This window comes from Pseudophryne corroboree, chromosome 7 (assembly GCF_028390025.1).
Source record: "Pseudophryne corroboree isolate aPseCor3 chromosome 7, aPseCor3.hap2, whole genome shotgun sequence".
Taxonomy (NCBI): domain Eukaryota; kingdom Metazoa; phylum Chordata; class Amphibia; order Anura; family Myobatrachidae; genus Pseudophryne; species Pseudophryne corroboree.
The window spans coordinates 374,953,401-374,973,136 of record NC_086450.1 but is presented as its reverse complement, the minus strand read 5'-3'; the positions used below and the strand labels follow the sequence as shown (position 1 = coordinate 374,973,136).

Below are 19,736 nucleotides of genomic sequence, written 5' to 3'. Positions count from 1 at the left end.
TAAGATTTTACTCACCGGTAAATCTATTTCTCGTAGTCCGTAGTGGATGCTGGGAACTCCGAAAGGACCATGGGGAATAGCGGCTCCGCAGGAGTCTGGGCACAACTAAAAGAAAGCTTTTAGACTACCTGGTGTGCACTGGCTCCTCCCACTATGACCCTCCTCCAAGCCTCAGTTAGGATACTGTGCCCGGAAGAGCTGACACAATAAGGAAGGATTTTGAATCCCGGGTAAGACTCATACCAGCCACACCGTATAACTCGTGATACCATATCCAGTTAACAGTATGAAACATAACTGAGCCTCTCAACAGATGGCTCATAACAATAACCCTTTAGTGAACAATAACTATGTACAATTATTGCAGACAATCCGCACTTGGGACGGGCGCCCAGCATCCACTACGGACTACGAGAAATAGATTTACCGTTGAGTAAAATCTTATTTTCTCTAACGTCCTAGTGGATGCTGGGAACTCCGAAAGGACCATGGGGAATATACCAAAGCTCCCAAACGGGCGGGAGAGTGCGGATGACTCTGCAGCACCGAATGAGAGAACTCAAGGTCCTCCTCAGCCAGGGTATCAAATTTGTAGAATTTTGCAAACGTGTTCGCCCCTGACCAAGTAGCAGCTCGGCAAAGTTGTAAAGCCGAGACCCCTCGGGCAGCCGCCCAAGATGAGCCCACCTTCCTTGTAGAATGGGCTTTAACTGATTTAGGATGCGGCAGACCAGCCGCAGAATGCGCCAGCTGAATTGTGCTACAAATCCAGCGAGCAATAGTCTGCTTAGAAGCAGGAGCACCCAGTTTGTTGGGTGCATACAGGATAAATAGCGAGTCAGTTTTCCTGACTCCAGCCGTCCTGGAAACATAAATTTTCAAGGCCCTTACTACGTCCAGTAACTTGGAATCCTCCAAGTCGCTAGTAGCCGCAGGCACTACAATAGGTTGGTTCAAGTGAAAAGCAGATACCACCTTAGGGAGAAACTGGGGACGAGTCCTCAATTCTGCCCTATCCATATGGAAAATCAGATAAGGGCTTTTAAATGACAAAGCCGCCAATTCTGATACACGCCTGGCCGAAGCCAAGGCCAATAACATGACCACTTTCCACGTGAGATATTTTAGATCCACGGTCTTTAGTGGCTCAAACCAATGTGATTTTAGGAAATTCAACACCACGTTGAGATCCCAGGGTGCCACTGGAGGCACAAAAGGGGGCTGAATATGCAGCACTCCTTTTACAAATGTCTGAACTTCAGGTAGTGAAGCTAGTTCTTTTTGGAAGAAAATCGACAGAGCCGATATCTGTACCTTAATGGAGCCTAATTCTAGGCCCATAGTCACTCCTGCCTGTAGGAAGTGCAGAAATCGACCCAGCTGAAATTCCTCTGTTGGGGCCTTATTGGCCTCACACCAAGCAACATATTTCCGCCATATGCGGTGATAATGTTTCACAGTTACATCTTTCCTGGCTTTAATCAGCGTAGGAATGACATCCTCCGGAATGCCCTTTTCCTTTAGGATCCGGCGTTCAACCGCCACGCCGTCAAACGCAGCAGCGGTAAGTCTTGGAACAGACAGGGCCCCTGCTGCAGCAGGTCCTGTCTGAGCGGCAGAGGCCATGGGTCCTCTGAGATCATCTCTTGAAGTTCCGGGTACCACGCTCTTCTTGGCCAATCTGAACCACGAGTATTGTCCTTACTCCTCGTTTTCTTATTATTCTCAGTACCTTTGGTACGAGAGGCAGAGGAGGGAACACAAACTGACTGGTACACCCACGGTGTCACTAGAGCGTCCACCGCTATCGCCTGAGGGTCCCTTGACCTGGCGCAATATCTCTCCAGTTTTTTGTTTAGGCGGGACGCCATCATGTCCACCTGTGGCCATTCCCAACGATTTACAATCAGTGTGAAGACTTCTGGATGAAGTCCCCACTCTCCCGGGTGGAAGTCGTGCCTGCTGAGGAAGTCTGCTTCCCAGTTGTCCACTCCCGGAATGAACACTGCTGACAGTGCTAGCACGTGATTTTCCGCCCATCGGAGAATCCTTGTGGCTTCTGCCATTGCCGTCCTGCTTCTTGTGCCGCCCTGTCGGTTTACATGGGCGACCGCCGTGATGTTGTCTGACTGGATATCAGTACCGGCTGGTGTAGAAGCAGGGGTTTTGCCTGACTTAGGGCATTGTAAATGGCCCTTAGTTCAAGAATATTTATGTGTAGGGAAGTCTCCTGACTCGACCATAGTCCTTGGAAGTTTCTTCCCTGTGTGACTGCCCCCCAGCCTCGAAGGCTGGCATCCGTGGTCACCAGGACCCAGTCCTGTATGCCGAATCTGCAGCCCTCTAGAAGATGAGCACTCTGCAGCCACCACAGCAGAGACACCCTGGTTCTTGGAGACAGGGCTATTAGCCGATGCATCTGAAGATGCGATCCGGACCATTGGTCCAACAGGTCCCACTGAAAGATTCTGGCACGGAACCTGCCGAAAGGAATTGCTTCGTAAGAAGCCACCATCTTTCCCAGGACTCGCGTGCAGTGATGCACCGACACCTGTTTTGGTTTCAGGAGGTCTCTGACTAGAGATGACAGCTCCTTGGCTTTCTCCGGGAGAAACACTTTTTTCTGGACTGTGTCCAGAATCATTCCCAGGAACAGTAGACGTGTCGTCGGAACCAGCTGTGACTTTGGAATATTCAGAATCCAACCGTGCTGGTGTAGCACCTCCTGAGATAGTGCTACTCCTACCAACAACTGCTCCCTGGATCTCGCCTTTATTAGGAGATCGTCCAAATACGGGATAATTAAAACTCCCTTTTTTCGAAGGAGTATCATCATTTCCGCCATTACCTTGGTAAACACCCTCGGTGCCATGGACAGTCCAAACGGCAGCATCTGGAATTGGTAATGGCAATTCTGTACCGCAAATCTGAGGTACTCCTGGTGAGGATGATAAATGGGGACATGCAAGTAAGCATCCTTGATGCCCAGGGATACCATGTAATCCCCCTCGTCCAGGCTTGCAATAACCGCCCTGAGCGATTCCATCTTGAACTTGAATTTTTTTATGTATGTGTTCAAGGATTTCAAATTTAAAATGGGTCTCACCGAACCGTCCGGTTTCGGTACCACAAACAGTGTGGAATAGTAACCCCGTCCTTGTTGAAGTAGGGGCACCTTGACTATCACCTGCTGGGAATACAGCTTGTGAATTGCCTCTAGCACAGCCTCCCTGCCCGAGGGAGTTGTTGGCAAGGCAGATTTGAGGAAACGGCGGGGGGGGAGACGCCTCGAATTCCAGCTTGTACCCCTGAGATACTACTTAAAAGATCCAGGGATCCACCTGTGAGCGAGCGCACTGATCGCTGAAATTTTTGAGGCGGCCCCCCACCGTACCTGGCTCCTCCTGTGGAGCCCCACCGTCATGCGGCGGACTTGGAAGAAGCGGGGGAGGACTTTTGCTCCTGGGAACCTGCTGTTTGTTGCAGCCTTTCTCCCCTACCTCTGCCTCTGGACAGAAAAGACCCGCCTTTTCCTCGCCTGTTTTTCTGGGTCCGAAAATAAGAATTTACTTACCGATAATTCTATTTCTCGTAGTCCGTAGTGGATGCTGGGGACTCCGTAAGGACCATGGGGAATAGCGGCTCCGCAGGAGACTGGGCACAAAAGTAAAGCTTTAGAACTACCTGGTGTGCACTGGCTCCTCCCCCTATGACCCTCCTCCAAGCCTCAGTTAGGATACTGTGCCGGGACGAGCGTACACAATAAGGAAGGATTTTGAATCCCGGGTAAGACTCAAACCAGCCACACCAATCACACCGTACAACTCGTGATCTAAACCCAGTTAACAGCATGATAACAGAGGAGCCTCTAGAAAAGATGGCTCACTACAGCAATAACCCGATTTTTTGGTAACAATAACTATGTACCAGTATTGCAGACAATCCGCACTTGGGATGGGCGCCCAGCATCCACTACGGACTACGAGAAATAGAATTATCGGTAAGTAAATTCTTATTTTCTCTAACGTCCTAAGTGGATGCTGGGGACTCCGTAAGGACCATGGGGATTATACCAAAGCTCCCAAACGGGCGGGAGAGTGCGGATGACTCTGCAGCAAATGAGAGAACTCCAGGTCCTCCTCAGCCAGGGTATCAATTTTGTAGAATTTTACAAACGTATTTGCTCCTGACCAAGTAGCTGCTCGGCAAAGTTGTAAAGCCGAGACCCCTCGGGCAGCCGCCCAAGATGAGCCCATCTTCCTTGTGGAGTGGGCATTTACAGATTTTTGGCTGTGGCAGGCCTGCCACAGAATGTGCAAGCTGAATTGTACTACAAATCCAACGAGCAATAGTCTGCTTAGAAGCAGGAGCACCCAGCTTGTTGGTTGCATATAGGATAAACAGCGAGTCAGATTTTCTGACTCCAGCCGTCCTGGAAACATATTTTCAGGGCCCTGATAACGTCTAGCAACTTGGAGTCCTCCAAGTCCCTAGTAGCCGCAGGTACCACAATAGGTTGGTTCAGGTTAAACGCTGAAACCACCTTGGGGAGAAACTGAGGACGAGTCCTCAATTCCGCCCTGTCCGAATGGAAAATCAGATAAGGGCTTTTACAGGATAAAGCCGCCAATTCTGACACGCGCCTGGCCCAGGCCAGGGCCAACAGCATGACCACTTTCCATGTGAGATATTTTAACTCCACAGATTTAAGTGGTTCAAACCAATGTGACTTTTGGAACCCAAAAACTACATTGAGATCTCAAGGTGCCACTGGAGGCACAAAAGGAGGCTGTATATGCAGTACCCCTTTTACAACGTCTGAACTTCAGGGACTGAAGCTAGTTCTTTTTGGAAGAAAATTGACAGGGCCGAAATTTGAACCTTAATGGACCCCAATTTCAGGCCCATAGACACTCCTGTTTGCAGGAAATGTAGGAATCGACCCAGTTGAATTTCCTCCGTCGGGCCTTACTGGCCTCGCACCACGCAACATATTTTCGCCAAATGCGGTGATAATGTTTTGCGGTTACATCCTTCCTGGCTTTGATCAGGATAGGGATGACTTCATCCGGAATGCCTTTTTTCCTTCAGGATCCGGCGTTCAACCGCCATGCCGTCAAACGCAGCCGCAGTAAGTCTTGGAACAGACAGGGTCCTTGCTGGAGCAGGTCCCTTCTTAGAGGTAGAGGCCACGGATCCTCCGTGAGCATTTCTTGAAGTTCCGGTTACCAAGTCCTTCTTGGCCAATCCGGAGCCACGAATATAGTGCTTACTCCTCTCCATCTTATCAATCTCAGTACCCTGGGTATGAGAGGCAGATGAGGGAACACATACACTGACTGGTACACCCACGGTGTTACCAGAGCGTCTACAGCTATTGCCTGAGGGTCCCTTGACCTGGCGCAATACCGGTCGAGTTTTTCCCAACGGTTTATAATCATGTGGAAGACTTCTGGGTGAAGTCCCCACTCTCCCGGGTGGAGGTCGTGTCTGCTGAGGAAGTCTGCTTCCCAGTTGTCCACTCCCGGAATTGCTGACAGTGCTATCACATGATTTTCCGCCCAGCGAAGAATCCTTGCAGCTTCTGCCATTGCCCTCCTGCTTCTTGTGCCACCCTGTCTGTTTACGTGGGTGACTGCCGTGATGTTGTCCGACTGGATCAACATCGGCTGACCTTGAAGCAGAGGTCTTGCTAAGCTTAGAGCATTGTAAATGGCCCTTAGCTTCAGGATATTTATGTGAAGTGATGTCTCCAGGCTTGACCATAAGCCCTGGAAATTCCTTCCCTGTGTGACTGCTCCCCAGCCTCGCAGGCTGGCATCCGTGGTCACCAGGACCCAGTCCTGAATGCCGAATCTGCGGCCCTCTAGAAGATGAGCACTCTGCAACCAACACAGGAGGGACACCCTTGTTCTTGGTGACAGGGTTATCCGCTGATGCATCTGAAGATGCGACCCGGACCATTTGTCCAGCAGGTCCCACTGGAAAGTTCTTGCGTGGAATCTGCCGAATGGGATTGCTTCGTAGGAAGCAACCATTTTACCCAGAACCCTTGTGCATTGATGCACTGAGACTTGGCTCGGTTTTAGGAGGTTCCTGACTAGCTCGGATAACTCCCTGGCTTTCTCCTCCGGGAGAAACACCTTTTTTTGGACTGTGTCCAGGATCATCCCTAGGAACAGAAGACGAGTCGTCGGAACCAGCTGCGATTTTGGAATATTGAGAATCCAATCGTGCTGCCGCAACACTACCTGAGATAGTGCTACACCGACCTCCAACTGTTCCCTGGATCTTACCCTTATCAGGGAATCGTCCAAGTAAGGGATAACTAAAATTCCCTTCCTTCGAAGGAATATCATCATCATTTCGGCCATTACCTTGGTAAAGACCCGGGGTGCCGTGGACCATCCATACGGCAGCGTCTGAACTGATAGTGACAGTTCTGTACCATAAACCTGAGGTACCCTTGGTGAGAAGGGTAAATTTTGACATGAAGGTAAGCATCCTCGATGTCCCGAGACATCATGTAGTCCCCTTCTTCCAGGTTCGCAATCACTGCTCTGAGTGACTCAATCTTGAATTTGAACCTCTGTAAGTGTTCAAAGATTTCAGATTTAGAATCGGTCTCACCGAGCCGTCCGGCTTCGGTACCACAACAGTGTGGAATAATACCCCGTTCCCTGTTGCAGGAGGGGTACCTTGATTATCACCTGCTGGGAATACAGCTTGTGAATGGCTTCCAAAACTGTCTCCCTGTCAGAAGGAGACATCGGTAAAGCCGACTTTAGGAAACGGCGAGGAGGAGACGTCTCGAATTCCAATTTGTACCCCTGAGATATTACCTGAAGGATCCAGGGGTCTACTTGCGAGTGAGCCCACTGCGCGCTGAAATTCATTGAGACGGGCCCCCCACCGTGCCTGACTGCTTGTAAAGCCCCAGCGTCATACTGAGGGCTTGGCAGAGGCGGGAGAGGGTTTCTTGTCCTGGGAACTGGCTGATTTCTGCAGCCTTTTTCCTCTCCCTCTGTCACGGGGCAGAAATGAGGAACCTTTTGCCCGCTTGTCCACGAAAAGACTGCGCCTGATAATACGGCGTCTTCTCATGTTGTCCAAATGCCGTTTGAAATCCGCATCACCTGACCACTGTCGTGTCCATAACCCTCTACTGGTAGAAATGGACAACGCACTTAGACTTGATGCCAGTCGGCAAATATTCCGCTGTGCATCACGCATATATAGAAATGCATCTTTTAAATGCTCTATAGGCAAAAATATACTGTCCCTATCTAGGGTATCAATATTTTCAGTCAGGGAATCCGACCACGCCAACCCAGCACTGCACATCCAGGCTGAGGCGATTGCTGGTCGCAGTATAACACCAGTATGTGTGTAAATACATTTTAGGATACCCTCCTGCTTTCTATCAGCAGGATCCTTAAGGGCGGCCATCTCAGGAGAGGGTAGAGCCCTTACAAGCGTGTGAGCGCTTTATCCACCCTAGGGGGTGTTTCCCAACGCACCCTAACCTCTGGCGGGAAAGGATATGATGCCAATAACATTTTAGAAATTATCAGTTGTTATCGGGGGAAACCCACGCATCATCACACACCTCATTTAATTTCTCAGATTCAGGAAAACTACAGGTAGTTTTTCCTCACCGAACATAATACCCCTTTTTGGTGGTACTCGTATTATCAGAAATGTGTAAAACATTTTTCATTGCCTCCATCATGTAACGTGTGGCCCTACTGGAAGTCACATTTGTCTCTTCACCGTCGACACTGGAGTCAGTATCCGTGTCGGCGTCTTTATCTGCCATCTGAGGTAACGGGCGCTTTAGAGCCCCTGACGGCCTAGGAGACGTCTGGACAGGCACAAGCTGAGTAGCCGGCTGTCTCATGTCAACCACTGTCTTTTATACAGAGCTGACACTGTCACGTAATTCCTTCCAACAGTTCATCCACTCAGGTGTCGACCCCCTAGGGGGTGACATCACTATTACAGGCAATCTGCTCCGTCTCCACATCATTTTTCTCCTCATACATGTCGACACAAACGTACCGACATACAGCACACACACAGGGAATGCTCTGATAGAGGACAGGACCCCACTAGCCCTTTGGGGAGACAGAGGGAGAGTTTGCCAGCACACACCAGAGCGCTATATATATATATACAGGGATAACCTTATATAAGTGTTTTTCCCCTTATAGCTGCTGTATCTTTAATACTGCGCGTAATTAGTGCCCCCCTCTCTTTTTTAACCCTTTCTGTAGTGTAGTGACTGCAGGGGAGAGCCAGGGAGCTTCCCTCCAACGGAGCTGTGAGGGAAAATGGCGCCAGTGTGCTGAGGAGATAGGCTCCGCCCCCTTATCGGCGGCCTTATCTCCCGTTTTTCTATGTATTCTGGCAGGGGTTAAATGCATCCATATAGCCCAGGAGCTATATGTGATGCATTTTTTGCCATCCAAGGTGTTTTTATTGCGTCTCAGGGCGCCCCCCCCCAGCGCCCTGCACCCTCAGTGACCGGAGTGTGAAGTGTGCTGAGAGCAATGGCGCACAGCTGCAGTGCTGTGTGCTACCTTGTTGAAGACAGGACGTCTTCTGCCGCCGATTTTCCGGACCTCTTCTGTCTTCTGGCTCTGTAAGGGGGCCGGCGGCGCGGCTCTGGGACCCATCCATGGCTGGGCCTGTGATCGTCCCTCTGGAGCTAATGTCCAGTAGCCTAAGAAGCCCAATCCACTCTGCACGCAGGTGAGTTCGCTTCTTCTCCCCTTAGTCCCTCGATGCAGTGAGCCTGTTGCCAGCAGGTCTCACTGAAAATAAAAAAACTAAAACTAAACTTTTCACTAAGCAGCTCAGGAGAGCCACCTAGTGTGCACCCTTCTCGTTCGGGCACAAAATCTTAACTGAGGCTTGGAGGAGGGTCATAGGGGGAGGAGCCAGTGCACACCAGGTAGTTCTAAAGCTTTACTTTTGTGCCCAGTCTCCTGCGGAGCCGCTATTCCCCATGGTCCTTACGGAGTCCCCAGCATCCACTTAGGACGTTAGAGAAAGGACTGTACCTGATAAAACGGCGCTTTTTTAGGCTGTGAGGGAACATGGGGTAAAAATGCTGACTTCCCAGCTGTTGCTGTGGAAACTAGGTCCGAGAGACCATCCCCGAATAACTCCTCACCCTTATAAGGCAAAACTTCCATGTGCCTTTTGGAATCTGCATCCCCTGTCCACTGCCGAGTCCATAAGCCTCTCCTAGCAGAAATGGACAATGCACTTATTTTAGATGCCAGCCGGCAGATCTCCCTCTGTGCATCTCTCATGTATAAGACTGAGTCTTTTATATGCTCTATGGTTAGCAGAATAGTGTCCCTGTCTAGGGTGTCAATATTTTCTGACAGGGAATCTGACCATGCAGCGGCAGCACTGCACATCCATGCTGACGCAATAGCTGGTCTAAGCATAATGCCTGAGTGTGTATATACAGACTTCAGGATCGCCTCCTGCTTTCTATCCGCAGGCTCCTTCAGGGCGGCCGTATCCGGAGACGGAAGTGCCACCTTTTTAGACAAACGTGTGAGCGCTTTATCCACCCTAGGAGGTGTTTCCCAACGTGCCCTATCCTCTGGCGGGAAAGGGAACGCCATTAGTAATTTTTTTAGAGATTACCAATCTTTTATTGGTGAAAGCCCACGCTTCTTCACACACTTCATTTAATTCTTCAGATGGGGGAAAAACTATGGGTAGTTTTTTCTCCCCAAACATAATACCCTTTTTAGTGGTACCTGGTTTTATATCCGAAATGTGTAACACCTCTTTCATTGCCTCAATCATGCAACGAATGGCCCTAGTGGACATTAGATTAGACTCATCGTCGTCGACACTGGTATCAGTATCCGTGTCGACATCTGCGTCTGCCATCTGAGGTAGCGGGCGTTTTAGAGCCCCTGATGGCCTTTGAGACACCTGTGCAGGCACGAGCTGAGAAGCCGGCTGTCCCGCATTTGGCATGTCGTCAAATTTTTTGTGTAAGGAGTCGACACTTGCACGTAATTCCTTCCATAAAACCATCCACTCAGGTGTCTGCCCCGCAGGGGGTGACATCACTTCTATAGGCATCTGCTCCGCCTCCACATAATTTTCCTCATCAAACATGTCGACACAGCCGTACCGACACACCGCACACACACCGGGAATGCTCTAACAGAGGACAGGACCCCACAGAAGCCCTTTGGGGAGACAGAGAGTATGCCAGCACACACCAGAGCGCTATATAATGCAGGGACTAACTGAATTATGTCCCCTATAGCTGCTATAATATTTACTGCGCCTAAATATAGTGCCCCCCCTCTCTTTTTTACCCTTTCTGTTGTGTAGACTGCAGGGGAGAGCCAGGGAGCTTCCTTCCAGCGGAGCTGTGAAGGAGAAATGGCGCCAGTGTGCTGAGGGAGATAGCTCCGCCCCTTTTTCGCGGACTTTTCTCCCGCTTTTTTAAGGATTCTGGCAGGGGTAATTATCACATATATAGCCTCTGGGGCTATATATTGTGATTGTTTTGCCAGCCAAGGTGTTTTTATTGCTGCTCAGGGCGCCCCCCCCCCAGCGCCCTGCACCCTCAGTGACCGGAGTGTGAAGTGTGTATGAGGAGCAATGGCGCACAGCTGCAGTGCTGTGCGCTACCTTGGTGAAGACAGAAGTCTTCATGCCGCCGATTTTCCGGACTTCTTCTTGCTTCTGGCTCTGTAAGGGGGACGGCGGCGCGGCTCCGGGACCGAACACCAAGGCCAGTTCCATGCGGTCGATCCCTCTGGAGCTAATAGTGTCCAGTAGCCTAAGCCCAAGCTAGCTGCAAGCAGGTAGGTTCGCTTCTTCTCCCCTTAGTCCCTCGTTGCAGTGAGCCTGTTGCCAGCAGGTCTCACTGTAAAATAAAAAACCTAAATTATACTTTCTTTCTAAGAGCTCAGGAGAGCCCCTAGTGTGCATCCAGCTCGGCCGGGCACAAAAATCTAACTGAGGCTTGGAGGAGGGTCATAGTGGGAGAAGCCAGTGCACACCAGGTAGTCTAAAAGCTTTCTTTTAGTTGTGCCCAGACTCCTGCGGAGCTGCTATTCCCCATGGTCCTTTCGGAGTTCCCAGCATCCACTAGGACGTTAGAGAAATGTCTGTATTTTGACCTTGTCGGTATTTTAAATGTCAGTATTTTGACCGTCTGTCAATTGCTGACGGTATTTTGACCATCAAGATTTTGATTGTCGGTAAATTGACTGCATCCTGAACAAAGGCCACTGGCGAGCCATGATCTTATCCTAAGAGTGGTCTGCAACAGGAGAGTTTTGACCGACTGCAGGCTGCTTTTGGGGAGGAAGCACCGTCCCTAGCAACTGTGGGGGTAATTCAGATCTGATCGCAGCAGCAAATTTGTTCGCTAATGGGCAAAACCATGTGCACTGCAGATGGGGCAGATGTAACATGTATAGAGAGTTAGATTTGGGTGAGTTATATGGTTTCTGTGCAGGGTAAATACTGACTGCTTTATTTTTACACCTCAATTTAGATTTCAAATTAAACACCCCACCCAAATCTAACTCTCTTTGCACATGTTATATCTGTCCCCCTGCAGTGCACATGGTTTTGCCCATTAGCTAATTTGCTGCTGCGATCAGATCTGAATTAGGCCCAGTGACCGCTCTGGCTGACCTTTATCCAACATCACAGAGGACAACGCTGCAGGCGTACAGGTCATAGTTGATGCGGATGCCAGGGTGACCATGGCCAAGATTGAGAAAGATTGGATCATGATGATCAAATTTGCTGCTGCGATCAGATCTTGGTATTCGGCCTAGTGAACCCCAGTTGGGAGGGGCAAAGCTACAGAAGTTTCGACTTAAGCGCCGCGTGGCCAAGCGGATGGTGTATATTTTTGTGACCATGACTGGTCATGTGGCTACCATACCATTCGTGTAACAGCGCACAGTTAGCCAACCAATGCCTTTCACAAGTGCTGGAAGCCATGTCCAGGTGCTGACCAAGAACTCATGCTTGTATGTCCTGCTCCAGCACGATAATGCACCTGCCCACAAGTCCAGGAACGTGGTGGATTTTCTGGCCCGTGGCCGCACCCAGGAGCTTGGTCATCCACAAACAGTCCAGACCTGGCCTCCTGCAACTTCTTTGTGTACCCACAAATCAAGCACAAGGTGCGTGGAATTCGCTTTGAGTCACCCAAAGGTGCAGTGGAAACCTTCATCCAGCATGTAGAAGACATAACTGCTTCGGATGGGTCCAGTTGATTCACCAAAGTGGTTTGAGCGCATACAACTTTGGAGAATACTTTGGAAAAATGAAAAATTCACTTTGTTTGTAAATAGATTTTTTGTGCATCCGGTAACTTATTGCACATCCCGCCTATATTAAATCTTACTATAAAGCTGGGAAAACACTGTGTACCCAGCAAACATATTGGATCCCGGGTACACATTGAGCAATGTAATGAAGGTCAGAGCAACATATCACTCCTTCCTCCATTATACATGCTACAGTCGCTAGTGTTATCACTAGGTTTAATGTGCAGCACATCAATACTGGCAACGTCACTAGCAACTGTGGGCACCCATAAATCAGACCGATATAATCTCAGTGTGTACACAGCTTCTGGCTTTCTGTATTGTAGAATGGTCACTAGACTACTCGTGTAGTATACAGCGGTCACTAAAATCCTCTAATGTATTGAAGTCCCAATAAAACTATACGCATAGACTAGACCGAACTTGCAATGTTGAAGGTACCATAAATGGGCAACATGTGCAGCTGAGCATCGTAGTGATAATCAGCGGCGCATCACCAGTAGGTGAATTTCCTCCATAAAGCCAAATAGTGCCACACTGAAAGAACTACTGACTGTATCTGACCCTTCATGTGTGATGCTGCAAACTGGTCATGTTTAACATCCTATCCAGTAACATTTGGAACAAACAATATCAAAGAAAATGGCCACACAGAGTTGATTTATAAATGTGTTGGGGGTATTTGAATGATGAACTCACTGTACAGTATTATGCTTTGTACTTCGTTGCAATCCATAATATCAGTATTAGATCAACAGGTACTGCTATAGATCAATCCCTGAGCATTTCATTTTGCATGTCACCATTTTACTACAAGTGCACCATCTACCAGGATACTTCCCAAACATTCAGTCATACCTTGGACTAAAATAATGACCATGTAGTCCTGATCAATTTAAGGACATTTAAAGATGGTAACCCATACACACCCTAGCAAGTGGGAACTCTGAAGTCTATGTACTAAGCCTAGGAAAGTGATAACAGTGGATAGAGCTAAAGTAGCAGCCAATCAGCTCCTACCTGCCATGTTACAGGCTGCGTTTGGAAAAAATAAGAATTTACTTACCGATAATTCTATTTCTCGGAGTCCGTAGTGGATGCTGGGGTTCCTGAAAGGACCATGGGGAATAGCGGCTCCGCAGGAGACAGGGCACAAAAAGTAAAGCTTTAGGATCAGGTGGTGTGCACTGGCTCCTCCCCCTATGACCCTCCTCCAAGCCAGTTAGGTACTGTGCCCGGACGAGCGTACACAATAAGGGAGGAATTTTGAATCCCGGGTAAGACTCATACCAGCCACACCAATCACACCGTACAACTTGTGATCTAAACCCAGTTAACAGTATGATAACAGCGGAGCCTCTGAAAAGATGGCTCACAACAATAATAACCCGATTTTTGTAACTATGTACAAGTATTGCAGATAATCCGCACTTGGGATGGGCGCCCAGCATCCACTACGGACTCCGAGAAATAGAATTATCGGTAAGTAAATTCTTATTTTCTCTATCGTCCTAGTGGATGCTGGGGTTCCTGAAAGGACCATGGGGATTATACCAAAGCTCCCAAACGGGCGGGAGAGTGCGGATGACTCTGCAGCACCGAATGAGAGAACTCCAGGTCCTCTTTTGCCAGGATATCAAATTTGTAGAATTTTACAAACGTGTTCTCCCCTGACCACGTATCTGCTCGGCAGAGTTGTAATGCCGAGACCTCTCGGGCAGCCGCCCAAGATGAGCCCACCTTCCTTGTGGAATGGGCCTTCACCGATTTAGACTGTGGCAGGCCTGCCTCAGAATGTGCAAGTTGAATTGTGTTACAAATCCAACGAGCAATCGACTGCTTAGAAGCAGGCGCACCCAACTTGTTGGGTGCATACAGTATAAACAGCGAGTCAGATTTTCTGACTCCAGCTGTCCTGGAACATATTTTCAGGGCCCTGACAACTTCTAGCAAATTGGAGTCCTCCAAGTCCCTAGTAGGTGCAAGGCACCACAATAAGCTGGTTCAGGTGAAACACTGACACCACCTTAGGGAGAGAACTGGGGACGAGTCCGCAGCTCTGCCCTGTCCGAATGGACAAACAGATATGGGCTTTTTTGAGAAAAAACCACCAATTTGACACTCGCCTGGTCCAGGCCAGGGCCAAGAGCATGGTCACTTTTTATGTGAGATGCTTCAAATCCACATATTTGACTGGTTTTAAACCAATGTGATTTGAGGAATCCCAGAACTACGTTGAGATCCCACAGTGCCACTGGAGGCACAAAAAAGGGGTTTGTATATGCAATACTCCCTTGACAAACTTCTGGACTTCAGGAACTGAAGCCAATTCTTTCTGGAAGAAAATTTACAGGGCCGAATTTGAACCTTAATGGACCCCAATTTGAGGCCCATAGACACTCCTGTTTGCAGGAAATGCAGGAAACGACCGAGTTGAAATTTCTTTGTGGGGCCTTCCTGGCCTCACACCACGCAACATATTTTCGCCACACGTGGTGATAATGTTGTGCGGTCACCTCCTTTCTGGCTTTGACCAGGGTAGGAATGACCTCTTCCGGAATGCCTTTTTTCCCTTAGGATCCGGCTTTCCATCGCCATGCCGACAAACGCAGCTGCGGTAAGTCTTGGAACAGACATGGTACTTGCTGAAGCAAGTCCCTTCTTAGCGGCAGAGGCCATAAGACCTCTGTAAGCATCTCTTGAAGTTCCGGGTACCAAGTCCTTCTTGGCCAATCCGGAGCCATGAGTATAGTTCTTACTCCTCTACGTCTTATAATTCTCAGCACCTTAGGTATGAGAAGCAGAGGAGGGAACACATACACCGACTGGTACACCCACGGTGTTACCAGAACGTCCACATCTATTGCCTGAGAGTCTCTTGACCTGGCGCAATACCTGTCCCGTTTTTTGTTCAGACGGGACGCCATCATGTCCACCTTTGGTATTTCCCAACGGTTTACAATCATGTGGAAAAAACTTCTCAATGAAGTTTCCACTCTCCCGGGTGGAGGTCGTGCTGAGGAAGTCTGCTTCCCAGTTTCCATTCCCGGGATGAAAAACTGCTGACAGTGTTATCACATGATTTTCCGCCCAGCGAAAAGTCCTTGCAGTTTCTGCCATTGCCCTCCTGCTTCTTGTGTCGCCCTGTCTGTTTACGTGGGCGACTGCCGTGATGTTTTTCCCACTGGATCAATACCGGCTGACCTTGAAGCAGAGGTCTTGCTAAGCTTAGAGCATTATAAATTTACCCTTAGCTCCAGTATATTTATGTGGAGAAAAGTCTCCATACTTGATCACACTCCCTGGAAATTTTTCCCTTGTGTGACTGCTCCCCAGCCTCTCAGGCTGGGCTCCGTGGTTACCAGCATCCAATCCTGAATGCCGAATCTGCGGCCCTCTAGAAGATGAGCACTCTATAACCACCACAGGAGAGACACCCTTGTCCTTGGATATTGGGTTATCCGCTGATGCATCTGAAGATGCGATCCGGACCATTTGTCCAGCAGATCCCACTGAAAAGTTCTTACGTGAAATCTGCCGAATGGAATTGCTTCGTAGGAAGCCACCATTTTTACCAGGACCCTTGTGCAATGATGCACTGTTTTTAGGAGGTTCCTGACTTGCTCGGATAACTCCCTGGCTTTCTCTTCCGGGAGAAACACCTTTTTCTGGACTGTGTCCAGAATCATCCCTAGGCACAGCAGACGTGTCGTCGGGATCAGCTGCGATTTTGGAATATTTAGAATCCACCCGTGCTGATTGTAGCAGTATCCGAGATAGTGCTACTCCGACCTCCAACTGTTCCCTGGACTATGCCCCTATCAGGAGATCGTCCAAGTAAGGGATAATTAAGACGCCTTTTCTTCGAAGAAGAATCATCATTTCGGCCATTACCTTGGTAAAGACCCCGGGGTGCCGTGGACAATCCAAACGGCAGCGTCTGAAACTGATAGTGACAGTTCTGCACCACGAACCTGAGGTACCCTTAGTGAGAAGGGCAAATTTGGGACATAGAGGTAAGCATCCCTGATGTCCCGGGACACTATATAGTCCCCTTCTTCCTGGTTCGTTATCACTGCTCTGAGTGACTTCATCTTAATTTGAACCTTTGTAAGTGTTCAAAAAAAAATTTTTAGAATAAGTCTCACCTAGCCTTCTGGCTTCAGTACCACAATATAGTGTGGAATAATACCCTTTTTCTGTAGTAGGAGGGGTAATTTAATTATCACCTGCTGGGAATACAGCTTGTGAATTTTTTCCCATACTACCTCCTTGTCGGAGGGAGACTTGGTAAAGCAGACTTCAGGAGCCTGCGAAGGGGAAACGTCTCGACATTCCCATCTGTACCCCCGGGATACTACTTGTAGGATCCAGGGGTCCTGTACGGTCTCAGCGCCATGCTGAGAACTTGTCAGACGCGGTGGAACGCTTCTGTTCCTGGGAATGGGCTGCCTGCTGCAGTCTTCTTCCCTTTCCTCTATCCCTGGGCAGATATGATCTTATAGGGACGAGAGGACTGAGGCTGAAAAGACGGTGTCTTTTTCTGCAGAGATGTGACTTAGGGTAAAAAACGGTGGATTTTCCAGCAGTTGCCGTGACCACCAGGTCCGATGGACCGACCCCAAACAAGTCCTCTTCCTTTATACGGCCATACTGTGCCGTTTGGAATCTGCATCACCTGACCACTGTCGTGTCCATAACATCTTCTGGCAGTTATGGACATCGCGTTTATTCATGATGCCAGAGTGCAAATATCCCTCTGTGCATCTCGCATATATAGAAATGCTCTATAGTCAATAAAATACTGTCCCTGTCAAGGGTATCAATATTTTTAGTCAGGGAATCCGACCAAGCCACCCTAGCTCTGCACATCCAGGCTGAGGCGATCGCTGGCCGCAGTATAACACCAGTATGTGTGTATATACTTTTTATTATATTTTCCAGCCTTGTCAGCTGGTCCTTGAGGACGGCCCTATCTATAGACGGTACCGCCACTTGTTTTGATAAGCGTGTGAGCGCCTTATCCACCTTAAGGGGTGTTTCCCAACGTGCCCTAACTTCTGGCGGGAAAGGGTATACCGCCCATAATTTTCTATCGGGGGGAACCCACGCATCATCACACACTTTATTTAATTTATCTGATTCAGGAAAAACTATGGTAGTTTTTTCACATCCCACATAATACCCTCTTTTGTGGTACTTGTAGTATCAGAAATACGTAACACCTCCTTCATTGCCTTTAACGTGTGGCCCTAATAAGGAATACGTTTGTTTATTCACCGTCGACACTGGATTCAGTGTCCCTGTCTGTGTCTGTGTCGACCGACTAAAGTAAACGGGCGTTTTAAAAACCCTTGACGGTGTTTTTGAGACGTCTGGACCGTACTAATTGTTTGTCAGCCCTCTCATGTCGTCAACCGACTTTGCAGCGTGTTGACATTTCACGTAATTTCCTAAATAAGCCATCCATTCCGGTGTCGACTCCCTAGAGAGTGACATCACCATTACAGGCAATTGCTCCGCCTCCACGCCAATATCGTCCTCATACATGTCGACACACACGTACCGACACACAGCAGACACACAGGGAATGCTCTATACGAAGACAGGCCCCACTAGCCCTTTGGGGAGACAGAGGGAGAGTCTGCCAGCACACACCAAAAAGCGCTATATATGACAGGGATAGCCTTATGATTAAGTGCTCCCTTATAGCTGCTTTTATATTAATCTATATATATATATAGCCATTTATTTTGCCCCCCCTCTCTGTTATACCCTGTTTCTGTAGTGCAGTGCAGGGGAGAGACCTGGGAGCCTTCCTGACCAGCGGAGCTGTGACAGAAAATGGCGCCGTGTGCTGAGGAGATAGGCCCCGCCCCTTTTCCGGCGGGCTCGTCTCCCGCTATTTAGTACATTTAGGCAGGGGTAAATATCTCCATATAGCCTCTGGGGCTATATGTGAGGTATTTTTAGCCTTTTTAAAGGTTTTCATTTGCCTCCCAGGGCGCCCCCCCCCAGCGCCCTGCACCCTCAGTGACTGCCGTGTGAAGTGTGCTGAGAGGAAAATGGCGCACAGCTGCAGTGCTGTGCGCTACCTTAAGAAGACTGCAGGAGTCTTCAGCCGCCGATTCTGGACCTCTTCTTGCTTCAGCATCTGTGAGGGGGCCGGCGGCGTGGCTCCGGTGACCATCCAGGCTGTACCTGTGATCGTCCCTCTGGAGCTTCATGTCCAGTAGCCAAGAAGCCAATCCATCCTGCACGCAGGTGAGTTCACTTCTTCTCCCCTCTGTCCCTCGTTGCAGTGATCCTGTTGCCAGCAGGAATCACTGTAAAATAAAAAACCTAAGCTAAACTCTCTAAGCAGCTCTTTATGAGAGCCACCTAGAATTGCACCCTTCTCGGCCGGGCACAAAATCTAACTGGCTTGGAGGAGGGTCATAGGGGGAGGAGCCAGTGCACACCACCTGATCCTAAAGCTTTACTTTTTGTGCCCTGTCTCCTGCGGAGCCGCTATTCCCCATGGTCCTTTCAGGAACCCCAGCATCCACTAGGACGATAGAGAAATGACAGAAGCTGGTTGGCTGGTGCTTTATCTCCATCCACTTTATCTCTCTCTCTAAGGCTTAGTACATAGACCCCTCTGTCATAGGTGGGAGGCTGGTTTTACCCTAGCACTCATGTTGTATATAGGGCCCTGTATATAGGGGTTTACTATAGAGTCTCATTTTGCCCCCACAAACGACAAATGCTGCACAAATGGCCATGGACCAGGCATGCCCTATTGGGTAGATGCTAGAATCAAGTGGGCTAAGGGACCTTTTCCGTAAGGGGGAGTAGAACCAACCCTATTGAACCAACCATGCCTATTGCTCTGTCCCAGCCAGGCCCACCCCCAGGAGAGGAGATTGGGAAGCGCCATGTCTCAAGTAGTGCCCCCCTCAGGCTCATCTCTCCGGCGGCCAGTGTCTCCCCTCAGGCGCCCACTACGCTGAGGGCTCCTGGTGCCCGTGGGGAGGAGGAGTGACATTACGCCGGTTACAGCCTTACCGAACACACACTGAGCAGCTCTCTCTCTCTCTCTCCGCCGCCGCCGTTACCGCCTAACGCGCCAAACAGCTGCCAGTACTACCGTCCGTTAACACCCACCGCCGCCTCTTCCGGCTACGTGACGTCACCACGCTGGGCGGGGCTTTGGGGCGGCCGCGGGGGCTGCGCCTTCTGTGGAAGCTTTGATGTGAATCACATACTGCTCTGCTGCACTACCATGTTGTTGCGGTGCCAACCCAGCTGCGCTCTCTCCTGCTGTGCTGTGGTCTAAGGGGCAAGTGTTAGCGAGCAGCTAATTTACAATTGCCCCCTAGACCACAGCACAGCAGGAGAGAGCGCAACTGTGTT

The 19,736-nt window shown here is 49.4% G+C and overlaps 1 protein-coding gene across 2 annotated transcripts in view; it reads right to left on the bottom strand.

The window, feature by feature from the left end:
- SUN1 (Sad1 and UNC84 domain containing 1) overlaps nt 1-19,498 on the bottom strand; it is a 224,182-nt gene extending 204,684 nt beyond the window's left edge. Inside the window, exon 1 of one of the 2 annotated variants that reach the window (XM_063934520.1) lies at nt 19,389-19,498. The gene's annotated coding sequence lies outside the window, so the exon portion shown is untranslated. The remainder of the gene's footprint in view (nt 1-19,388) is intronic. The other variant, XM_063934524.1, reaches the window with a different exon arrangement.
- Nucleotides 19,499-19,736: the final 238 nt, after the last annotated feature.